Source organism: Pleuronectes platessa, chromosome 15 (assembly GCF_947347685.1).
Source record: "Pleuronectes platessa chromosome 15, fPlePla1.1, whole genome shotgun sequence".
Lineage (NCBI taxonomy): Eukaryota > Metazoa > Chordata > Actinopteri > Pleuronectiformes > Pleuronectidae > Pleuronectes > Pleuronectes platessa.
In genome coordinates, this window is record NC_070640.1 from 4,689,030 (window position 1) to 4,711,182 (window position 22,153).

Below are 22,153 nucleotides of genomic sequence, written 5' to 3' on the forward strand. Positions count from 1 at the left end.
TTATCCCTTCATGAGGCCACAGGGACAAAACAGAGCTGTTAGCACAATCCAGTGAACGACCGGTGATGATGTAACAACGGCATGATCCATCGATCGAGTGAAAACTTGCAATCTATCAAGAAAATAAGATTTTTCCAGCATCTTAAATGTGATAGTTTACCAATTTTATCGGATTTAGAAATCTGTGGGTTTTAAACTTGGATGAAAAAAATGATTTTTCCCTTTTTTAATGAACCTTTTCAGCCAAAACTAATCAATCATTGATTTACATTGATTTCCAGGAGATTTATTCTAACCCTAACTTCACCTAATCCCAACTCTTACCCTAATCTTAATTTAAAACAAAATTAACCAAATTTAACCTTGACCTCAAGTCCCCAATATCGTGACTATGTAAACATCCCCCCCCCCCCCCCCCCCCTTCACACACACAGCAGTTCCATCATGCACTTGGAGTTGCGGTGGGATTAAATAATTATAGGGGGCTTTGACAGACAGGCCCTGAGGTCTGGATTCTGGACGCCTCTCTTCCAGTAAAGGTAGAAGCTTTTAATATCATGTCTGCTGTAACCCTGGTAAACCCTCTGTCCCCCTCTGTCCCACACAGAGGACCTCGGTGACCTTCTACACCAGCAGACACACACTTTCCTTAATGTTGTGTCTCTCCGTTGTTGTTGGGAAAAGTTAAAATATGAGTTTATGAAGCTGTTCTGACCTCAACTAACAAGGTGTGACATAATAAAGTACACAACCAGAGGGTGAAAGGATAAAAATAATATTAATAATAGTAATAGACATTATGATGGAGAGGGTTCCATCCAGTGGAGGCACGGCTGAAAAGGACCCATTGGGCCCAACTGGTCACGGTTACCTGAAGCAGCTGTGAACCCGGACCAGGAACTTCAGGGTAGTTTTAAATCATGAGGCAGGTTACTTCCTCTGTGAGTTGTGGTTTGATTCCCAGTGGCACCACTTCAGGAAGAAAAAAAAAGCACAGGTCGTCTCTCGGGCGTTGCGCCTTTACGCAAAGTTGGCACAAGTTTGTCGTCCAGGAGCTGACCTCCGCTCCCCCGTGGAGACCCCAACTCGACTGTTTTGTGTTCAGAAGTTTTCCCACCGTGAAGTGAAAGCGTCCAACACACCGGTGTCGCTCGGGTTGGGGGGAAACGGACGCGGACGTGCTCTCCACACGGACTGGTGCGGCCACGCGGCGAGAGGCAACACAACAGGGCGCAGGCGGTGCAGGAATGCCGTCCGCTGTCCCCCTGTGGCCGCCCGGCTCCAATTAAATGTCTCGGATGACATGACTTTAGCCCGCAAAAATGCCCATCGCTCCGGCGCAGTGTTGTGAGTGACACGGTCATGCCTGGGATGGTCTTTGGATTTGCAATAGCTGTGCAATGAGGCAGTTGCTCAGAATGAGCGTCTCACACTAGAATAGCTCCGGGGGAAGAAAATAGAGCCACTCGGTGTGTGTGTGTGTGTGTGTGTGTGTGTGTGTGTGTGTGTGTGTGTGTGTGTGTGTGTGTGTGTGTGTGTGTGTGACTCCACCTAAACACAGGTGACACAGTGGTGAAGTGGTACTAGTCTGCTGAATTCACATGAAACTTTACGTATATTAATACATAAATCAGTAAAACAATATGCACACTGCATTCACTCCACAGACGACACTTGCAAGACACTTTTTGTGCAACACTATCATATGGTTTTAACATAATAACGACTATTGATCTAAAAGATCTCCCTTCAACATGTGTACATCAAAGTTTAAAGTTTATATATCTCCTTATACACTGAATTTATAGCCAACTAGTAAATATATGTGCCTCAAAGTCTAAGATTATAGATAATGTGTTCATTCTCTACTAACTCAGGTTTAAATTAATTTTGCTGTGCAATACTCCCACTGCCTATCAGTGCAGTGCATATGCTACACTGTGTGTTCTGTTCTTAGTGTTTGTGGGTTTGGAAATAAACTCTCAAGGTGCTTAATCCAAATGAAGCATTTTAACTTAACACAGGTATTTTACTTTTCTTTCGCTGATACCTGGTTCTAAATGAAGAGCAACAATTTTCATTTTAACCCAAGTGTCCAAACAAATTCACATGATCTAAATTTGAAAACTGGCCTCTCATGTTGTCTTGCATCTTTCTTTATAGGCTGACGTCAATGTTTATGAGCAGAATTTAAAATGGGCCTCCGCTGCCTCATAATGATGCTTAACTGACCTTAAGCCTGTGAGGACGGTTTTAAAAGAGAGAGGAGTGTTGTAAGTCAGGCCCCTGCGGCTCGGTGAGTTACAGCTCAGGGTTATTTTTTATGTTCTGATTTACTGCTGTGATCTGTTGCTTTATAGCCATGAGGCCACTTCACCTGCGCGCCAGCAGATGACAGCATTCCCCCTGAATTATTTACTGCCGGGCTCTCAGGTGGCAGGAGGAGAGGGGGAGACACAGAGAAACACAGGGAGAGGTTGAGAGAAAGAGAGAGAGAAAGAGAAATAAATTACGCTCTGCACTTCCAAGAGTCCTCCTCCTCCTCCTCGTTTGTCTTCATTGACAGGCTGTTGACACAGACCTGGCTTATCAGCCCCAGAGACTGTTCATCTCATTGTGATGGATGGGACACACTCAGATGTCTGCCACTCTTTCACGCTGGAGTCATAGTCTGGATTTGATTTCGTCTGTGCTCGCATTTACAGTTGAGCGACACATGAACGTGACTTGACGGGGCCGAGGGATTTACATGTGAAGTCTGAGAGGAATTCTACCGATTCCACGAAGAAATATGTTGTTTTTCTGATGCAAGATGTATTTATAATGCGGCTGAGGTTCCTGCAACAAGGTGGTCAAAATAAATCCCTTCTAAATTTAGCTCTTCACCGCTTCCCTGACCTTTCCTCCACATGAACTCAGTAATGCTCCATTTTGGCATTTTAAAGATGTCAACAACAGACTCCCTCAGCTGTCTCTCATCTTCGTCTCTGGATTCTTCCTCCTCAATCTCCTTTTCCTCCATCTCTTCCAGGAGTGAATAAGTATGGATCATAACCTCTGACCGTCTTACCGGCGGAGCAAACAGACAGATGCCACTATCCCCTCATCTCTGCCCACGCCTCCTTCACCTCCGCCAAGGTTGTGGACTCCTGTGTCTCGAGGAAAGTGAGACAGGGTGAAACACACAAGGACGTGAACACAGGTGAAGACAAATATTAGTCCTGCAGCAGCGTGGTGTTCAGGTGAGGTCCTCACAGGTTAGGAAGAAGCTGAGAGTCCTGCTCTGTGCAGAAAGCCAAGGTCGCAGTTGTAATCCATGGCCTCATTCATGACGGATTAGATAATGAATAAAAAAAATACTGCCTTTGGTTTTGATTAAGAATTATGGGGTTAGGAGATTAGAGACAACCAAACGCTATTACATGGGACTGAGCCCAATCCCAGAATTAATCTGAATACCAAAAAGAGAAAAACTCATTACACGAGGAGATTAAGAAGAGCTCGGTCCAATTTTCTCTCAGGACGCACAATCCACCGGGAGAAATGTCACCAGCAGACCTACGACTCCAGTCGTTTAGAAAGTATTTACATGTTTTATTGCTCGTCCCCCGTTTGAAATGTCACCGCGTTAGCCGGTAAAAGAAAAGAATCAGAGGTCAGGTACATTATTGAGGATTCATATCACGATCGAATGTTTGAGGGGCTTCATTGACATTTAGTTTTCTTTCCATTTCTCATTACAGTTTCTGATAAGGCTGGTGACTGTCACACTCAGTTTTTGTGAATTTCCAGGTGTGGATTAACTCACCATGAAACTCAGGGAAGGACCAGTAGGATTTTTCGGAATGAGGGGCCATAAAGGGGCCACAATGTACACACAGGGGCCAATTATATGTGCAATCGCAATTCCTGATTCAGTAAGGTGCACATTTAAGTCATAAATGTTCCTTGTTGGTTACAAAATAATTTTCCAAAAGGACACATGCTACCCGTCCAGTCCACGGACAGAGCATGGAGCAAGAGGGAGGAAGACTCAAGGGGTAAGAGGAGGACAGGATCCCAGAGAGGGATGAGATGAGGAGGAGGAGAAGGAGGAGGAGGAGGAGGAGGAGGAGGAGGAGGAGGAGGGATTAAACAAGTTGGGTAAGAGGTGGCACAGAGTCAACGAGCTTCTTCCTCATTATTTTGACCCCAAGCTCAGATTAAGTGGACAAACGCAAACCTGAGGAAAACTTTTGCAAACTTCTACTTTACCGTGAAGCACTGAACACAGAGAACCTGATTTAAGACTCGTCACATTACAACATTCCCTTGTTCCGCTGCGAGCTGATGTCGACTTGATGTGTTTGTGGGCGCTGGAGCGTCGAGCTGATTGTTCTGCTGCAGGTCCTGATGAGTGGCGTTCCCTTCAGAGAAGCGTGTGTGTGAGTCAGACGGAGATGATTGCCATCGACGCCTTTTGCATTCCTGCCGCACACAGCTAATGGCGCCGAGAGCATTTTCATCTCTCATTGTGATTACCTGCACCAGGGAGGGGACAGTGCTGCACACGCCGCTGTCAGGTGAAGGATGCGCCAGGTTTAAATGTGTTTGTTTGAGATTGAGTTTAAAACGCAGACAAAACAGGTTAAATGTCGTTTTCATCTAAATCTAACTAAAATTGATTGATTGAATTTAAGGGATGTTGGGCCTGAGTGGAGGTATGTGCTCTCCTGAGGGCTGCACTGATTTTTATATTTCTAGTTATTAGTTTTTTCTGTATTTTTAGTCTATGTCTCAGGGTTCTTGAGCATTGATAAAAGCTCTACATGAATAAATGGTTGTATAATTATTGTTATTTGATCATGTTAGTGAGCATGTGTTGTATTTATATTGTTGTCTCTAGTGATCATAATTGATCATAATCATAAATTGCTTGACAGCTGCAGGTAAGTTGTTAAACAATCACGGCAACAACTTCAACAGAAGCCAAACTCAATGTGGCAGAAGCCTCAGGCTTTTAAAACTCGAAAACAGGAACCAGGCCAAAAGATGACGAGTGGTAATGAGGAAGATGTGTTTTTTCTTTGACCTCCTGTGAATTTCAAATTTCTTATTTAGTCATTTCCCTCTTGATCACTTGTCAACCTTTTTCTGAACGCTTTATTTCATGATCACTGGCGCTTATGTGCAGCTGTATTTGTGTGAGTGTATGTGTGTGTGTGTATGTGTGTCTGTGTATGTGCAGTTTGATGTCTGGCATTTGAAGTTTATAAAACAGCAGGTGTGTTCCTCACTTTCCTCAGACGTCCTTATCTCTTTTTTTTCACTGGCCAGAGTTTGGCTCAGGACTCGGCTCTGAAGCTACTTTACTACCTGCCAGAGGACAAACACACAAAAAAAAAACACATGAATGTGAACACACACACACAAACACACACACACAATTCAGCTGACCATAAACAAAAACAAACTGGACCACAGTTTTAAAAAAAATGCAAAAATCTCTTTACTCTGAAAACCACTGAAGTTGTCGTACAAGTACACGGTGGGAGTGTGTCGATAAAGTTTGCAGATTCAACTCTGCAAACCACTCAGGACAGTGAGCGACAGCCTTGAGGGAACAGTTAAGGATTTTACACAGAGAGAGAGAGAGAGAGAGAGAGAGAGAGAGAGAGAGAGAGAGAGAGAGAGCGAGAGAGAGAGAGAGAGCTTTCATTCATAACAGCAGTATTATGTACAATCCATTCACATTGGGTGTAGACACAGGGGTGATGAGGGAACAACTTCACGTCAAACAAAGAAATCAAACAGTCTCTGATCTGAGTTCCATTCGTCTTCCTGGATCCGGGGCTCAGGTGCTGGAGTCGCGTCTCGCTCCGTCCCTCTGAGGCGTGCGTCTGGGTTGACACATGACGCAGGCCGACCTCGCCCCGCTGCGGGGTCGCGACCTCCTCCGGACGCCTTTGTAACACTGCAGCGAGATTCCCAGCTCCTCCATCACGGCGCTAAAGGACACACACTGCCAAAGAGAAGCAGGGGAAGGCCTCGGTGAAGGTTTCAACTTAAACCATCGTGAGCTTTATGAACTTGGAAGTGGAATTATAAGTTATAGCATTAAGAGGAACCTACACTAATTTAGAAAGATAATTAGATTTTGATTTCCTCGCTGCCTGGAGCTGAATGTGAGTCGACGCTCTGAAGGTCCGACCGGAAAAAACACCACAAAAGACGAGAGTTGTAAAAAGACACACAAACTCTGTTGTCTCGTCATAAAATCCAATTACACAGACAAAAGATGAAGGACAGTCTCTGCCGTGCAATATCCTAATGCAGGCAGCTACCAATTCATATTATGGTAATTATTTTCAATTACCAAAGAGGCCCTCAGGCTTTATTTGATTCCGCACAATAATAAATGACATTGAACTCATCAATCTTCAGTCATATTTATTTTGTTCTCCTCCTCCTCTGAACGGTGCTCTCACTCAGATGTGTGTTTTGCATGCGCAGCACCGAGTCGTCCCGTTCTTTATCTGTCGGTCTTTGCTTCCGAGGACCAGAGAAGGTGTCTCTCTCTCTTTCATCCTCGGGCTTCGCCTCGGGGTTCTCGAATGAATGTGGCTTCCCGCAGGTTTTCCCACAAACACCGGCAATCGCTCGGTATCAGCAGAGAGCCACACCTGGTTTGCTACTGCATGAAAGACTCAGAGCTGAAAGACTGAGGGAGAAGCACAAGCCAAAGATTACATTCCTTTTTTTTTTTGATTGATTGATTTTGGACGGTAAACCTAAACCGGATTTATCTAACGGGAGCCAAATCAAGCCGGAACTTTTAAATTAACTTTGCCGTGGAGATTATGTTTTTACCTCATGTCTGATTGTTTGTTGGTTAATATGTTTCTTTATTTGTAAGAAGGAATAAACAAAAACTACCCGGTGGAAGGATGTAGTATGAGCCGGTGAAGAACCCATAACATTTGGGTGCAGGTCATGATAAGATGGCAGATACAGGATTTATTTTTCACGTTATATATTGTTGTTCTATTGTTGTTTTTATATTGTTGTTTGTAAAGTGCACCAACCACACCAAGGAAATTTCCTGTATGTGCAAATATACATGGCAATAAAAATTATTCTGATTCTGATTCTGATTAATGGATCTTGTTGAGAGAAATGAGGCTCATTTACAGGACAGATGCAAATTACAATCTGGATCTAGTGAATGTAAATGTTGTTTTCATGAGGGGATTGTTGGGCCTTGGCAGATGTATGCACGACCTTCTAATTAATTAACTTTTTTAATAAGACACCTAATTATCTTGCAGTCTAATTGTATAATAAACACTGTTGTTTTGATCTTTAATTAATTAATTTATGTATCATTTAAGGGAATCCTATTTAACCGGCTCCAGGATTGATGGAGGATGGATGGTTGGATAATCCGTTTTATTTCTTAAGCAGTTGACATGAATATCTAATGTGCACAGATTTATATCATTTAATGACAGAAGTATAAAACACTGCACTCTGTAGTATTTCATGTTTGGCATAACTCAATAAGAGACAGATTTAAAGTCTAGAAGGAAAAATCAGAGCAGACCTTCAGAGACTGTTTCCCCTCCACACTCACTCGTAGTCACTTATGAAATGATAACTTTCCTGTTGGCGTTGGATCTGTGTCGGGGGACGCATTAACTCCACAGATTGTCCCATCACTCTTATCCAAATTCCAGCCAACCAAACCGGGCTGGCAAAGAGCGTAATGAGGAGGAAAATATTCAAATAACTTTTCCCCCTATCTTTTGATTTCCCAGAAGGCGTTCAAAGTCAGCTTCTGAAGTGTACACAAAACGCCTGCTGAGACTGGAATGAATGAGGCAAAACTTCAGGGCTTGCATTAGAAGGCTACTTATCCAGAGCAAGCAAAAAAAATGAAAGGAAAACAGCTTAACACCGAGGGAGCCGTGCAGAGCTCTCCACCAGTTATATGAACTGAAAAATACCACGTTTTTTAAAACTGGAATGATTTTTTAGATCAAAACAAACCAAATGGGTGTTTGTCTTTTTGATGCACCTGAATATAGGTCAATATTATATATATTTAATGAGTTATATAGTTTTTTTGTGAGTTAAGAAGCCGAAAGAAGAAGAAATGACACAAATCAAAATGATGAACCTGAGCAGAACTTGTCTCCTTTGATTTCTAAATAATAAATAATAAATAAGTGTTGCCTCAATATCACAGGAGCCTATTTTCAGAATGGGTGTAATGGTCCAAAACCAAGAAGAGACCACAAATGGGTTTAACCACATGAAACAGACATTTTGCAGGGAGACAACATGGGCACCAGGGGCAGCGGTCGAAGGTTAAGAGGTAATGATGGGTGGGATTGGCTGAGACAGGTTCAGGTACTGTATAGGGTTGGATTTTAAACAGGGAGAGGGACACCTGGTTACAAACCTATCGTCTAGAGAGTGTGTGTGCCGCTAATGTGCTGCCACGGCTACTCTGTGTCATCGCCCAGCAGCCTGCCGCTCTCCAAATCAGTAGATAAGGAGGTGCCGGTGGAGGCGGCGGACCCACGTCGCTGAAACTGACGGGACTGAACCCCGTAAAAGAAACAAAAGGCCTGGTGGCGGCATGCAAAGAAACGGGGGGATGGAGAAGAAACAGAAAAAGAGATGAGTAAAGAAAGAATAAGACAGCATAAAAGACAAAGACAAAGCAAAGCAAAGAAATTAATCCTGGAAAATGAAAGAAAGGTGCAGGTGGAGCTGCCAAGATTTAACCAAATTATAATCTCATTTGTCACCCTCACTCGCCCGAGGACCAGCGGCTCCTCGTCCCTCACTCACCTCCTCGATGTCGGCGTTCCTCCGGGCCTTGTAGATGAACTCTCCGATGGCCACGAACACCGAGAGGACCAGGCCGGCGGCCAGCACGATGAAGATGCCGCCGATGTTCTCCACGCCCAGGGCGTTGGCCTCCTTGTTGTCCTCCTCGGGGCAGCCGTTACCTCGCCACCACTTCTCCTTCATCATGTGCAGCTTCCCTTCCTCCTGCAGCTGGAGGATGGCGATGGTCACTTTGTCCCTGTACGGAGAACCTGGAGAGGAGGAAGGTGATTGGTGTAATTTCGTGTGTAGACCGAGCAATTGCAGGCTATTACTTGTTTATCATTTGTGATAAATGTCCTTAAATGCTCTTTCTGTCTAAAGTTTTGGAAGCATGAGCATTTTCTCACTTTGATATTTAGGCCTTGGATGAGAATTGAAAGTTTCTAAATGGACTGTATTTGCATTACAAGCGGTATTCAACCATTCCTGCACACATTCACACAGAGCTTCTAGACACAGCATGTTCTCTATTTCACTATTCCTTCCCCCGTCAGGTGCAGTTTGGGGCAAGGACACTTCGGAGCCGGGGATTGAACCAATGACCTTCTGGCAAGTGGAAAACCTTCTGTACCACCTGAGTCAGAGCCGCTCCAGGTGTGACAGGAATCATGAATCTACAAGTATCTTAAAGATCTTTGTCTTTTCCTGTGTAGACTGTAAAGTACAAGCAAGTAGAAACTATTGTGGGATTTGTGTTTATGGGCCATATTATCCATATGCTTGACATGACTTAACACAATATACAAGCCAGTATTGAGTTGTATCAGAACATGCATCATGTTCACCACAGACCAGATAAGATGGGAAAGGTTAAGAAGTTATTAAACCATTAAATGAAACCATTTTAAACAGCTTTGATGCAGAGCTTTCTGACTTTCCACCCTCCAGCTCTAAGCTCCTCGGACCTGTAGTCCCTCTTGGATCACACAACCTTAAACATCCAGGATCACTTGCAGATCAGATGAGAAAAGAACTGAACACACAGGAACTACAGAGCCCCTGTTCTGTGGAGAACATCCTGTAAAAGGCACAAAACAAAAATGGTGACTCCTGCAGTTTCCCTCCGGCTAAATATTGGTATTTTTCCAGTTGTTTTAATGCCATTTCACCTGACCTGCTTTGAACTATGCTCATGGACATGCAGGTGGTTTCACCAGAGTGACACCAGGGTGGTCGGACACAGTCAGTAACAGATGCATCACAGGTGTCTGCCTCCTTCAGATCACGTTCCCTCCTCCTCTTGTAGCTCGGACCAGCAGGAAGAGGAGGCTCCACGGACAAATGATGGGAGCTGGACCCGGTGCAGCTCAACATGAAACTGGATTATCAACCCCAGCGCCTCGTCTCTGCAGGGTCAGGACCTGCAGCTCTGCTTTCTGCAGAGGCTCAGGACATTGGCCGTGTGCAGAGCTGATGTTCTTCTATCCTGTGGTGGCCACATCATTATATTCAACTCTGCAGAGTGTTTTCTACAGCGGAAGCCGAAGGGGAGAAGTTAACACCGGAATAACGAAGGAAGGGCTCGTTGCTGGTGTGAGAGGAAGTCGAGTTTCAAACTGTTCAACTCATCGTTAATCAAAAGTTCTGCCAGTCAACTGCAACTTTTTTTTAAATGTCACAATTTAGTTGAGGATGAAGATTGAGGGGGACTTTCTTCACCATCACAATTTAGGGCTTTAAGAAAAAGGTTTTGCCTTCATTTGACAGGACAGATTTAAGCGTGATAGGGGGAGAGAGAGAGCAAAGAGCTGCAAGTCGGAATCGAACCCTGCCCGCTGCAGAGAGGCTCAATATCTTAGGGAAGTTTCCTCCATTTTCATAAAGTTTTCAGGGAGTAATTTACTGATCTCTATTAAAAATAAATCAGATCCGATATAAATCTAAATCTGGCATTATTTTAATATCTTTATGGGACATAGTCTTACATTGGTTTCATAGGACTATGTTTTAGGATGAGTAAACCATTTGGGTTATCAGACCACTACATTATTCTTTTATACTTCTAGTCTAAGAACAAGACAATCATATGCACAGATGTTCGGTCTTGGCAGAGCTATGCACCAGTTAAAACGTGGCTCTCACAACCAGCAGTTAAGGAAGGAGATAAATAAACAAATCACAACATAAAAAAAGACTAAAAAACCTCCAGAGAGGAGAAGAGCAAACAGAAGGCAGACTCAAGATGTTAAGAAGAGCTTCAGTAAACCTCCATGCAAACACGGTCCAGCAGGTTGACTCGCATCCAGTTCTTCAATCCACCAAACTCGCCTGAAACCTCACATGAGCGTGAGCACCGAGCAGCTGGCAGAGCTTCTACATGAAGTTCATTATCATGTCGAGGAAACACGATAGCGGCTCTGTACCCGACTTCGGAAGAAAGGAAATGCTAATTCCAAATAAATTGAAGTTGGTATCTGCGGGACAAAAGCCGGTCCTTTGTAAGAGGTTGTATTTAAATTCGATTCTCGTCACATAATTGTCACAAAGGGGCTTCGGTACATTGTAATATCCTCAGAAGAGCTTGAGTGAATGTGATCCGTGCAGTTCACTTGTCTGTGGCCTCTCCTGACTAACTTAGAGGCTAAACAGATACAGTCTACCACAGACAACAAGTACTTCATTCTAAAAAGTTTATAAACAGAGTTTCTCAGAGTCAGTGTGTGTTCAAGTTAAAAGAATGAATCAGTAACATGGACTGTCAATATAAAGATGGACGACGCGTCTCCACATCCTCCTACTATCCAGAAATGAAGCCAGAATATCTCACATATGAACGCTGACGAGGTAAATCGATAAAAACGCACCGACCAATCGTGAATCGTGAATCATAAGTATGATTTACACCCTCAAATAACAAACTAAAATCAAATTTAAAAACTGACACCAGCCTCTTAAGAGAAACATTTATCTAACATGCACTTCGATTTGGTTCATGTCCCATTTGCTAACATGGAGTAAGCAAGGTTTATGACCTATACTGTAGTCAGCCACCAGGAGGCGATTGAGACGTTTTAGCTTCATTTCTAAACTAACCAAGAAAACAGTCTTGTCTTTAGTTTCCTTTTTGTTTAATTTCTTCTCCAAGACAGTAACAAAACAAAGTTATACACTCATGGATCAAGTGAAGAGTAAAACTTTTTCTCGTTCTTCTTACCGATAGGCGTTCCCACCCCATAGCCCTTGGAGTCTATGAGGCCTCCGATCTGGGTGAGGTTGCAGTTTCTCTGGCTGATGTACTCGATGCTGGTGGACTCCATCAGCATGGCGTAGTCGGTGGTCAGGACGCGCGTGATGCCGTCCTTGTTGTTCTTCACCAACGCCGTGTTCTTCCTGCTGCTCATGAACGCCCACATCTTCTCGTAGGTGGAGATCTTGGATTTCTGCATAAAAGGAGCCAAAGCAGTTAAGCAGTGTTTTGCATTCGATGTGTGTTCATGGCTGCGTATAAAATCACAAATAATGTACTACACTGTATTTTGAGATTCAGGGTTTTTTAAGATTCAATTTATTTAGAGTCACACAGGCTACAAGGACGATCCTGTGAGAAGCTTTTGCGTAGCAGTAAACTGTGCAAGGTTGAATACTTATAATAATGTTGTAAAGTCATTGTATTTCAATCATGTATGAAATTCTATCATAACCACATGCACAGTAAGTGCACAACTGGGAGTGTGTCTCGTTGTGTGTGTTTGTGTGTGTGTGCGCCTCCTTGCACAAAATGGGACAGCTGTGTTCTAAATCTCCTCCAGCTGATTCAATTTGTTCGAGCCATCAACACGGCCTGCTTCCTCCTATCCAGGCAGTCGTAATCACTGGCTGCAATCTGGGAGGATAAAGCCCCTCGTGGATCACATCCCGCTGAGCCACCAGGATGCAGTCAGAGCGGGGGGGGGGGGGGGGGGGCAGGGAGTGAGGGGCCTGCCTGAGGACATCAGGGCCACTGATACATTATATAATTCAGACTAACAAGTTAACACATGTTTATCTTCGGCACAGACGCCCCAGAGGGCGAAACAGCGAGTGGCCCTGAGTGGCTTCGTCTCCACTTCCCTCCCGATGCTTCTGCCTTTCAGCAAAGTTCATTTCTCCGCCTCGCTCTTTAGACCCACTTTGTGTTTCTTCACTGGAGTTACAGGGAGCAGGAGACGTCGAGGGAACTAACCTGACCCTGGTTTTTATGGAAATCACTGAGTCACACTCACATCTGGTGCTTGTGCAGAGAAACTGGAGACCTGTTTTGTGTTTGAATACAAAAACACAGCTTGACCCTGAGTGACGTCTTTTTTATATTTGTAAGCTTAAGGAAATGTCACAAGTTTTAATATTTATATATATTTAGACTTATTAACATTCATTTCAGAATGATGTGGTCCTCTGCTTAAGATGATTCAAAACAAAGGAATGTATAAGTCTGTATTTATACATCACTGGTGTGGATGACTCGAAGCACTTCACAGTTTCATTCATTCATTCAGTGCAGCTCTGTTTCCATCACATCACTCACACGCTGCAGAATGATGGAGACTGGGAATCGAACAGCCAACGTTTCTGGTCAGTGGACAACCCGCCCTACACCCTAAACATATGCTTACTGCTCTCATTTAATAAAAGACAAATATTTGATGATTTAAACACTTAAACTTAAATATGATCCTTTCAGAGACAGATCCTATCGGCATTCATTTTTGCCAATATCAAAACCTTTAATTTAAACACTAAAGAAGATGTGCATTTATGTTTACATGTGCAAAGTTTTATTTATGTGATTATATTAGTGTTTTCTTATTATTTGTAAGGAAATGTGAAATATAAAATAATTTCCTTGTCATAAGGGTTTGATAATGACATCTTGGGAATTATTGCCAATTCTCTTCATATATTTATCAGCCAATTCCTCAGTATTTGAAAGGTTCTACTCCAAACCGCTCGGCTCCAGGAAGGAACATTCGGGGGCCTCGAGCGCTTTCACCTTGAAGAAGGTCATGGTGGATCCATCCCTCACTGCCCCGTACTCAATCCTGGTCTGCTTGGCCAGGTCGTCTGCGGAGTCGATGGGAGCATCCATTCGTTCCACGGTGAGGAAGGCAGCCAAGTTGGCCGTGTAGGAGGAGATGATGATTAAGGTGAAGAACCACCAGATCCCTCCGACTATACGAGTGGACAGAGCCTTGGGCATCAGCTCAGAGCCTGGAGGACAAAAGGTTACAGAAGAGCTTAAAGTGTAAAGGTTTGAGAGAGAGATTAAGGATTAAGGTTGGATGGGGAAGAACAATGTTGATATTATCATGCACAATCACTGCGTATGTGTAGATACTCTTTAAATAAAGCGTAAATATTCTTCCATATCAAGTACACTGAATAAAGAATTGAACAAGAAAGCTAATTGAACAGAATAAAATTAGAAAAGTAAAGAAATTAAAGGCAACAAACTAAAGAAATCTAAATATAAAGCAATTTAGTGAACGTGGAAAAAGATGTAATGAAACATAAAAGTGAAACAGTATCATAAGTTACATGATTTATGTTTTTCTTCTCTGTGCAGAGAAAGTGGACATTCAAAAAGATTAATGTAGGTGAAGAATGCATTTGCCACTTTTAATGAATCGGGTTTTTTGGGGCCTATTTTTTTTTATAGCTTATCAGTTTGTGAAAATGATTAATTACACTTCAGATTCTCAGGAGTTTAACAGACAATTAATGATGCAGTTCCACAGAAAGCTCAAATACATATGCAGAATAAGAAATACAAAATAGTTTGAACCTGGCGTACGGATCAGAAATCAAAATGAAGAAAACTCAGAGGCTCCCGCTTCATCAATAACAGCTTCACTCTCTCCTCGCGTCATTCATCAAAACCGATGCGTTTCTGACGAGCTGACAAACTTGACGGATGTGGCCTGCCGTCAGCAAAACCACCACATTTCATCAGCGCTGACATTTCTCGTTGTGCACTGGCGTTGTCGGTCAGTTTATCAAACTGATCCGGCCCAAATCTCCTGCCTGGAGGGAGGTCAGGTGCACGTGAACCGCGACACGACTCCGCTCGGCCGCAGCTCATGGGGACTGAACCCGGGCTAAACGCATAGGGCAGAATACAGGAGTTGAAATAAAAAGCTTAGAGAAGAGTTTACAAAGTCAGGACAGTTTTCTACCGCTCTATGGGAACACTTGAAACCTGCGATAACTGATGTTTCTTTCCAACCTCATGACCAGCAGGAGTCTCCTTGGGAGAAATAAAACTGAAAAATTCTCCCGGCGTCATTCTAGAGGGGATGGACAAACTAATTTAAGGTACTTTAGCAACCCTGTTCACATACAAGTAGTCAATATTAAAACATTGATTATTATGTTACTTCAAGCAGGTTAATGCAAGTAAAGCTCCCACAACAAGGGCAGGATGATTACATTTGTCAACACCATGCATTCTATTGGTTGGGGGAAATTAAACAAACCAAATCCAATTGCAGGAAAAAGGAGAAGAGCTGGAGCACATGAAATCTGTCAGAGCAAAACTGAGTAAAACAGCAGAACATAATCTGAACGTGAAATCAATAAATCCTGTCCTAGATCTAGAATGCCAAGCTCTAGAATAAAGGAAAACCCTCAGGTTATAATCTCTTTGAGTGTGAGTTCGATACCTTGCCGCATGAGCGCTCCGACGCCAAACCAGAAACTGTTGAGCAAGGTGAAATTGTTCTGTATCAGAGTCGAGGACGGGTTGCACGGATGTGGGTTGTACCACTCGTACGGGGTGAACCTGCAGGACAACAAAAGAACACAGAGAAAATACTTCAAGACTGAATACTTCATCTCATCTTCTTCTCCTCCTCATCGCAGGTACCAGTCCGTCCTCTCACCTGGCGATGACGAAGAGCACACAGCTGACTCCCGTGCAGGCCAGCAGCACGTACATCCAGATGTCCGGAGACAGCGGATTGAGGAAGGAGAACACGCCCGGGTTGGTGCCGTTCGGTTTGCGGTACAGGATGCTGATGCCCAAGGTCATGAAGGGCTTGGAGAAGTCGATGGATTTCTCTCTGACGTAGGTGATGGTCAGAGGAGCCACGGCGAGGTCCGCTATCTGGAAACACCAGAGACCCAGTCAGGCACTAACTGGTAGAGCAGGTAATTGTTTTATTTCTAGTAATTTAACTACCGTCTATATCCCAGAGGCAAATATTAAACCTTGTTAAAAGATGCTCTTCTCGAATTAACCGAGGGAAATTTGAGATTTGTAATTTCCAGGACGAGTGATTAAGTAAATAAGAGCAAAGCAGAGAATATTAAATCAGTCAGAGTGAAAGAATTTCAGTGTTTTCATTCATAATCTAAAACCAATAGACTAGTTTATAGCCCGAGGCTGCAACAGGTGCAAACGACCATTGATTAAACTGTCGCTCCTGATTCTGCTGCTCTATAAAGACGTTGCTCTCAAGCTGAATCCGTTACCACCTGCAAACTCAATAACTGACAACTTTTCTCTCGATTATGTGTCAGTTCAGTGGAATCACAGTTTGTCTTCATTTTTCAAGAAAGAGATGACTCATGGGAATAGATGTTTTTTTCTAATCTGTATTCCAGAGCGTGGTCTTTCAGTTTTAAGAGCAGTGTGAGCTGAAGCTGGAGCATGGGGGAAATCTGTCTGGGCAACAAAATATCAGAGTGTGAGCGGTAGCACAGTTTGAGCTCAAGCGGAGCAGATTTGAGCACAAGCAGGGATATCTGATTGCAAACGACAAGTTTGGATCGAATTCAATCAATTAGTCTTGCTCTAGAAGTTAAGGCCCTTGAGTAAAGATTAGAATTAAATAAATAATAAAAGCTACTTTTTAGAGGACTGTCGCAGTTGCCCCACAGGAAAATCTACTGGACTGATTTCAATAGTATTTGTAAGAACCATTAATTTACTACAATCATAAACATATGGTTCAGTTTGAAAAATACTGGAATTCCCCTTTAAGTACTTGTACATTTTATTTCACTTTAGATTAGGATATCATACATTTCCTTTCTAGCTGTGAACTCACGTGGTCGATGAGCTCTCGGACCATCCCATTCCACTCCCCCTTGTCATTCTGGGCGCCGTATTTCCCATCAACCACAAGTCTGACCTCGTACGTGAAGCCCAGGATGTTGGAGAGCTCCTTGAGAAGGTCCAGGCAGTAGCCCTCGAAGCGATCGTTACCGATGAGCTCCTTGTCGGACTTCTTATACATCACATATGGATTTTCCTGCACAGCAAAGAACACACTGTACTTAAATCCATATGAAGCACATGCTAGAGACAGAGGATTGTTACACTTGGTCTCTAAACATCAGTTAGAAGCAGGTGAATTGTTATTTTCTAATCCTCAGCAACAGCTTAACACCACTTATTGTCTCCCTCTCTTCTCTAAGTGCGTCTTCCTCTTATGTCCTTCTATCTGCCCTCCACCCGTCCCCATATGTCCTCCTCCTGTTCCTCCTCCTCTCCGTGCTGTCCTCTGTGTAACCTCCCTCCCTCCCTCCTCCTCCTCCGCCTCCTCACCAGAATCGTGGTGACGACGAGGGTCCTGTTGGCCAGCGAGTCGGTCACGTTGTTATTCTTGTCTCTGCCGAACTTCTCCGTCAGGTTCATCCCCCTGTACGAGTTCCACACAGCAATCTGGAGATAAACAGCGAGCAGGGCCTCAGATGTATTGAAGCACATTTCCTGCTTTGATCAGGACCACAGGAGGTTACATGTGACACCAGCTACTGGAGCCACCATGGAGGACTCTGATTAAAGCCGTGTTTGTATCATCTCTCACACTTGCTGCTGTTAGAGGGAAGAAGCTGATTGAATATTGTGATTATCGTTTAAACAGAGACTAGACGTCTTCACGGGGAAACTGCTCCAATACTCTTTCACATGAATCATATTTTCTGATTCGTCGAACAGAAAAATGAAGAACAAGTGTAAAGGTTAAAAAAGACCCGACTCCTCCTGGCTCCTGTTCAACCTTCTGCTCCGTTCACTGCTCATTTCCCTTTCGCTCGGCTTCGCTCTGATGATTCTGGGCAAAGAGCCGAAAATGTAACTTTATGTAGAGACAATATAAAAATGAAGAGGTAGTTTTTGTCTAAACAAAAAATATGCTTTGGATTGGCATGAACCTCTGGCGGCCTCTATACTTTATTATATTTTAACCGGATCAATTCCCAATTTATTTATCCGACTGTAATTTTTTAAGCTAAATGCTAAACTTATTGTTATGAGAGTTTTCTCATTCGTCTCTTATGTGATAATAAATCAATCAAATGATCCAATTAGGTTTAGTTGCAACTAATCTCAACAAACAGATTTCTACTGTGAATGAAAGTGAACGTTTCTAGTTTGACCAATCACAGAACAGTGGGTGTGGAGAGGAACACAGGGTGGAACAGCTTCGTTTACTCTTAAATTAATCTTCATTCACATGTAGAAAGTTGTTAATCCGGCTAAAATGGTGCAAGTTGTGAAAAAATGTGGTTTTAGATTGAGTCTCATGTTGCTCGTCAGACTTTACCGCCACCGGAAGACGGACACTTGCCCTGCTCACGACACCATGAACACCGGAAGGCAAATTCCTCGTCAGACATTGATGTTTAATTGAAGAAATTGAGACAATAATGTACAGAAGAATTCAGAAGCTTGACTTCTGCACGTTGATGAGTAGTTAGAAATCACACCATCAGGGACAGTTTGAGGGAGGAAGAGCAGGATCAGGGGTAAACAGAAGACAACATGGAAGTTTGACCTCCACGTCGCCACAGTGAGAGCGACTGAGAGTGTCCGGTTCAATCGGACGAGCCGGTATAATCCGGACAGTTATCAGATTAGGGGGCAGGGCGTCTGGCAGCCGGATCTTTGACCCTTTCCAATCTCCTCACTGGTTAAAAGCCGAGCAAACGTCAAGTGGGCTCACCACACTGATGCGATAGAGTTAAGGGCATTAAACGATCAGGGCTCATCGTTAGCAGAGCTGAAGCGAGCGAAACGAGCGAGAGCAGATTTTCTTCTTCTGCTGCTCAGTCTGTGACCACGAGGTAATGAGCGTGTATTTTTACTCAGAAGCAGCAGCGTGCACGTCAGGGGAAGATCGGTTCCTCTTATTAAAACGAAGCTGAGGTGCAATCTTTATATTTCATAGTTTATTTTTACCGGGAAGGAGCCGAGTGGGATCACCTATCGGAGGAGATATCATGCTTTTCACTCCTCATTATCTTCTCCTGGTCGCCTGGTCGCACGGATAGAAACCGCTCTCACTTATAAACTCGCTAAAAGCAACAATATATCTCCTCTGTTGCACTTTTGCAAGGGTCCCCTCGTCGCAGGAGTCCATAAATCTGTCTTATCTCTGGACACAGCAGATGAGCAACACAGGGAATGGGCCTGGACTTAATTAATTGTATTGTCCTCAATCTCAAAGATAAATGGGCAAAGTGAGAACAACATTTTCCGGAGGAGTTGTTCCAGCCTCTGCAGCTTCACCTAATCGAGCTCATATTGTAGAACTGTTACTATTTTGGGGAAATATCCTCCTCTGTGTGAAATATCACCTGCACGATTATACCGTCTGGAGTTTAAGTTATAAAACCGGCCGAGCCAATGAAATCAAGGCTAAAATACAACCCGGGTGGACGGCACAGCATCCAGTCATCATCTTCTAAATCCCTCAGTCATGGATTTACTGTGCCATCCCTGCAAATTCATCGTGCAAGCTCCCGACAACAAAGTGTTCTATAAAGCCTGACAGCGATTCTCCCTCTCATGCGCTGGGAGTTTATTGTTATCTGTGAATCCTGAAGCGCTTCTCCATCCAGAACCAAATCGGCCTGGACGAGCGTTACCGCCGAGCAGCCGACACGGTGAGCCGGGGCCAAGACAGCTGAGAGGGGAAGAGGAAGGAAACCTATTTCTGGAAAGTCAACAACTTCAAGAGAAAATAATTTATTACTCCAGAGACTCTCACTTTGTTTAGTCCCATCGTGCTCTTCAGAGAGTATTTAACACTCCAGTGCCCAACAACTAACACGAGTGCCACGGACTGATAATTCATATTTTTTTTACTGATGTGGTTTTTCCTCTGAGGCGACGGTTTCCAGGGCTAAAAAGCACTGAATGGAATTAAAATAACAGTATAAATCACAGCTTCTGCACCTTGACAGCTGCCGTCTGACTTCCCATCCCGTCTGCCTGACGGAGGAGAAGAGGAGGTGTCGGTCTGACGGGAGGAATAAAGAGAAACTCTCTCTTCAACGCTGTTATTCATCATTAATGTTCAAGGTGATAAACAAAAGCAAAACAAACTGTTTGGCCTTTTAAGTGTTTTAAATTAAATGAAGCCAAGAACAGAGCTATTGTTTGACTTTGCCGTTACATTTTGACAAAGGAATAATGATTTAATTTATTAGAATTGATTTAACGAGTGCACTGCTTGTGCTTTAAGTGTTTTTAAACCTGCCTGTGTTCGGCTTGTGTTGAGGCTGGTTGCAGATTTTCTTTCTGAAGTCACTGGCAGTATTCAGGGAGCAACAAGTAAAGAGCGAATAGGACTCAGTCCACAGAGCCCTGACGCTGCTGTTAATTCATTGATCATATTTAAAATGTATTAATATCGACAAATCAGGTGTCTACATTGCATCAAATTCGACACTGCACTGCCTTGGACCCTGAACAATACAGACGCCAAGGTAGACGCCGATATCATGAACACTTCTCCAGACACACGAGCCTCAAACAGACAGAGTTTTCCAGGATTAATGGAGAAATGCATATATATTTAACAGCTAAATTGGAGCAAGCACTGAACTCGTGTGTCAGTCAAAGGGAAACAAAGCAAATCTGTTCCTCTCGCGACAAATCTCGATTTCCTTGAAGCTGTCGTCTCCTCTGCAAACCGGATCCCTCTCGGCTGCAATTAAAACACTGGCGGCCTCTCTGTCGTTTCCACCGAGGCAGTGAGAGTGATGCACATTAAAGGAGGTGGACTGACACGTCTGTGCAGAAGGGAAGGATCTGCAGGATCATTTGTTTCCTTCCTAACACTCACAGCCACCTGCTGCAGAAACAAGACACTGAGTGAAGCTGCAGGATTTGCAAACGGAGGGAATCGCTGTGTCTCTACTTAAACCCAGAGATTTCAGAGTTTTCCTTTTCTGCTGCTGCTAAAAGTTTTTGACAAGTTGTCAGAGTCGTGGCTGCACTCAAACACGGGGGGGGGGGGGGGGGGGGGGGGGGGGACGGGAAAGTGTCAAATACAGAACGTGGCAGTGCTGTACACAAACCAGTGGAGAGAAACAAGGTTGACAAGCCAAGAGGAGCGGGGGGGAGCACGAGGCATACAGAGTGAGAGCAGAGGGGGGGAGGACGAGGAGGAGAAGAGCAAACACTCGGACCAAACGAGGCACTGGCACAAACCTTGATCCACCTCTTTGTGAGGCGACTGCCGCCGTCCATGATACCCTTCAGAAAAAAAGTGAGGGGGGGGGCGACGCGAAGCACAGACAGCGTGGAGAGACATCATCAGTTGTTGCAGCGTTATTAATATTCATGGATGAAATCAAAACCAGACAATTAATGTGTGGATTGACAATGGGAAACAGAATCTAAATAGTCACACACACACAGACACACACACTAACACACACACTTTAATGGAAAGACTCAGCATGAGTTTGGTGTAATTGGCTGTTCGAGGCCTCTGTGCTCACCCTGGCGCTGCCGTCCTCTTTGAGGCTGATGATGTCCAAATCAAAGTCTCTCCTCAGGCCATCTGTCTTATTAAGAACAATGTGCCCTGTCAGTCCGTCCCACTGCGCCTGCAGAGAGGAGAGGAAGAGGAGGAGGAAGAGAGGAGGCTCAGATGCCGTGTGAGTTACTGGTGCGTTCGCGGAGCCCCAGTGGAGCTCTGGGAACAGAGGGAAGTGTGGGTGATGAAGGGAAGAAGTCAGACGGCTGTGAGAGCCACAGGGTCACGTCAGGTGAAGACCAGAGGATGTGGTGAAGTCAATCAGCCAATCACAGCTGACGTTGGGCGAGAGGTGAGGAGCAGCGTGCACAGGTTCTACATATAGAAGATCTCACAATCAATTTAGATTCTCCAATTAATGTATTAACCTTTGTCTTACAGGAGAATCCTATCAAGTTAACACAGTGAGGCCCAGGATTCAAACCGGGAACCTTCTTCCTGTGAAGCAACAGGGCTAAACACTGGACCACTGTGCTGTTCCCTTCAAGATAAATACCTTCCCTTTATATCCTGCCTCATTT

At 44.0% G+C, this 22,153-nt stretch overlaps 1 pseudogene; it reads right to left on the minus strand.

Annotated features, from left to right (window-relative positions):
• Positions 1-5,500: 5,500 nt before the first annotated feature.
• LOC128457351 (glutamate receptor ionotropic, kainate 1-like) overlaps positions 5,501-22,153 on the minus strand; it is a 39,303-nt pseudogene continuing 22,650 nt past the window's right edge.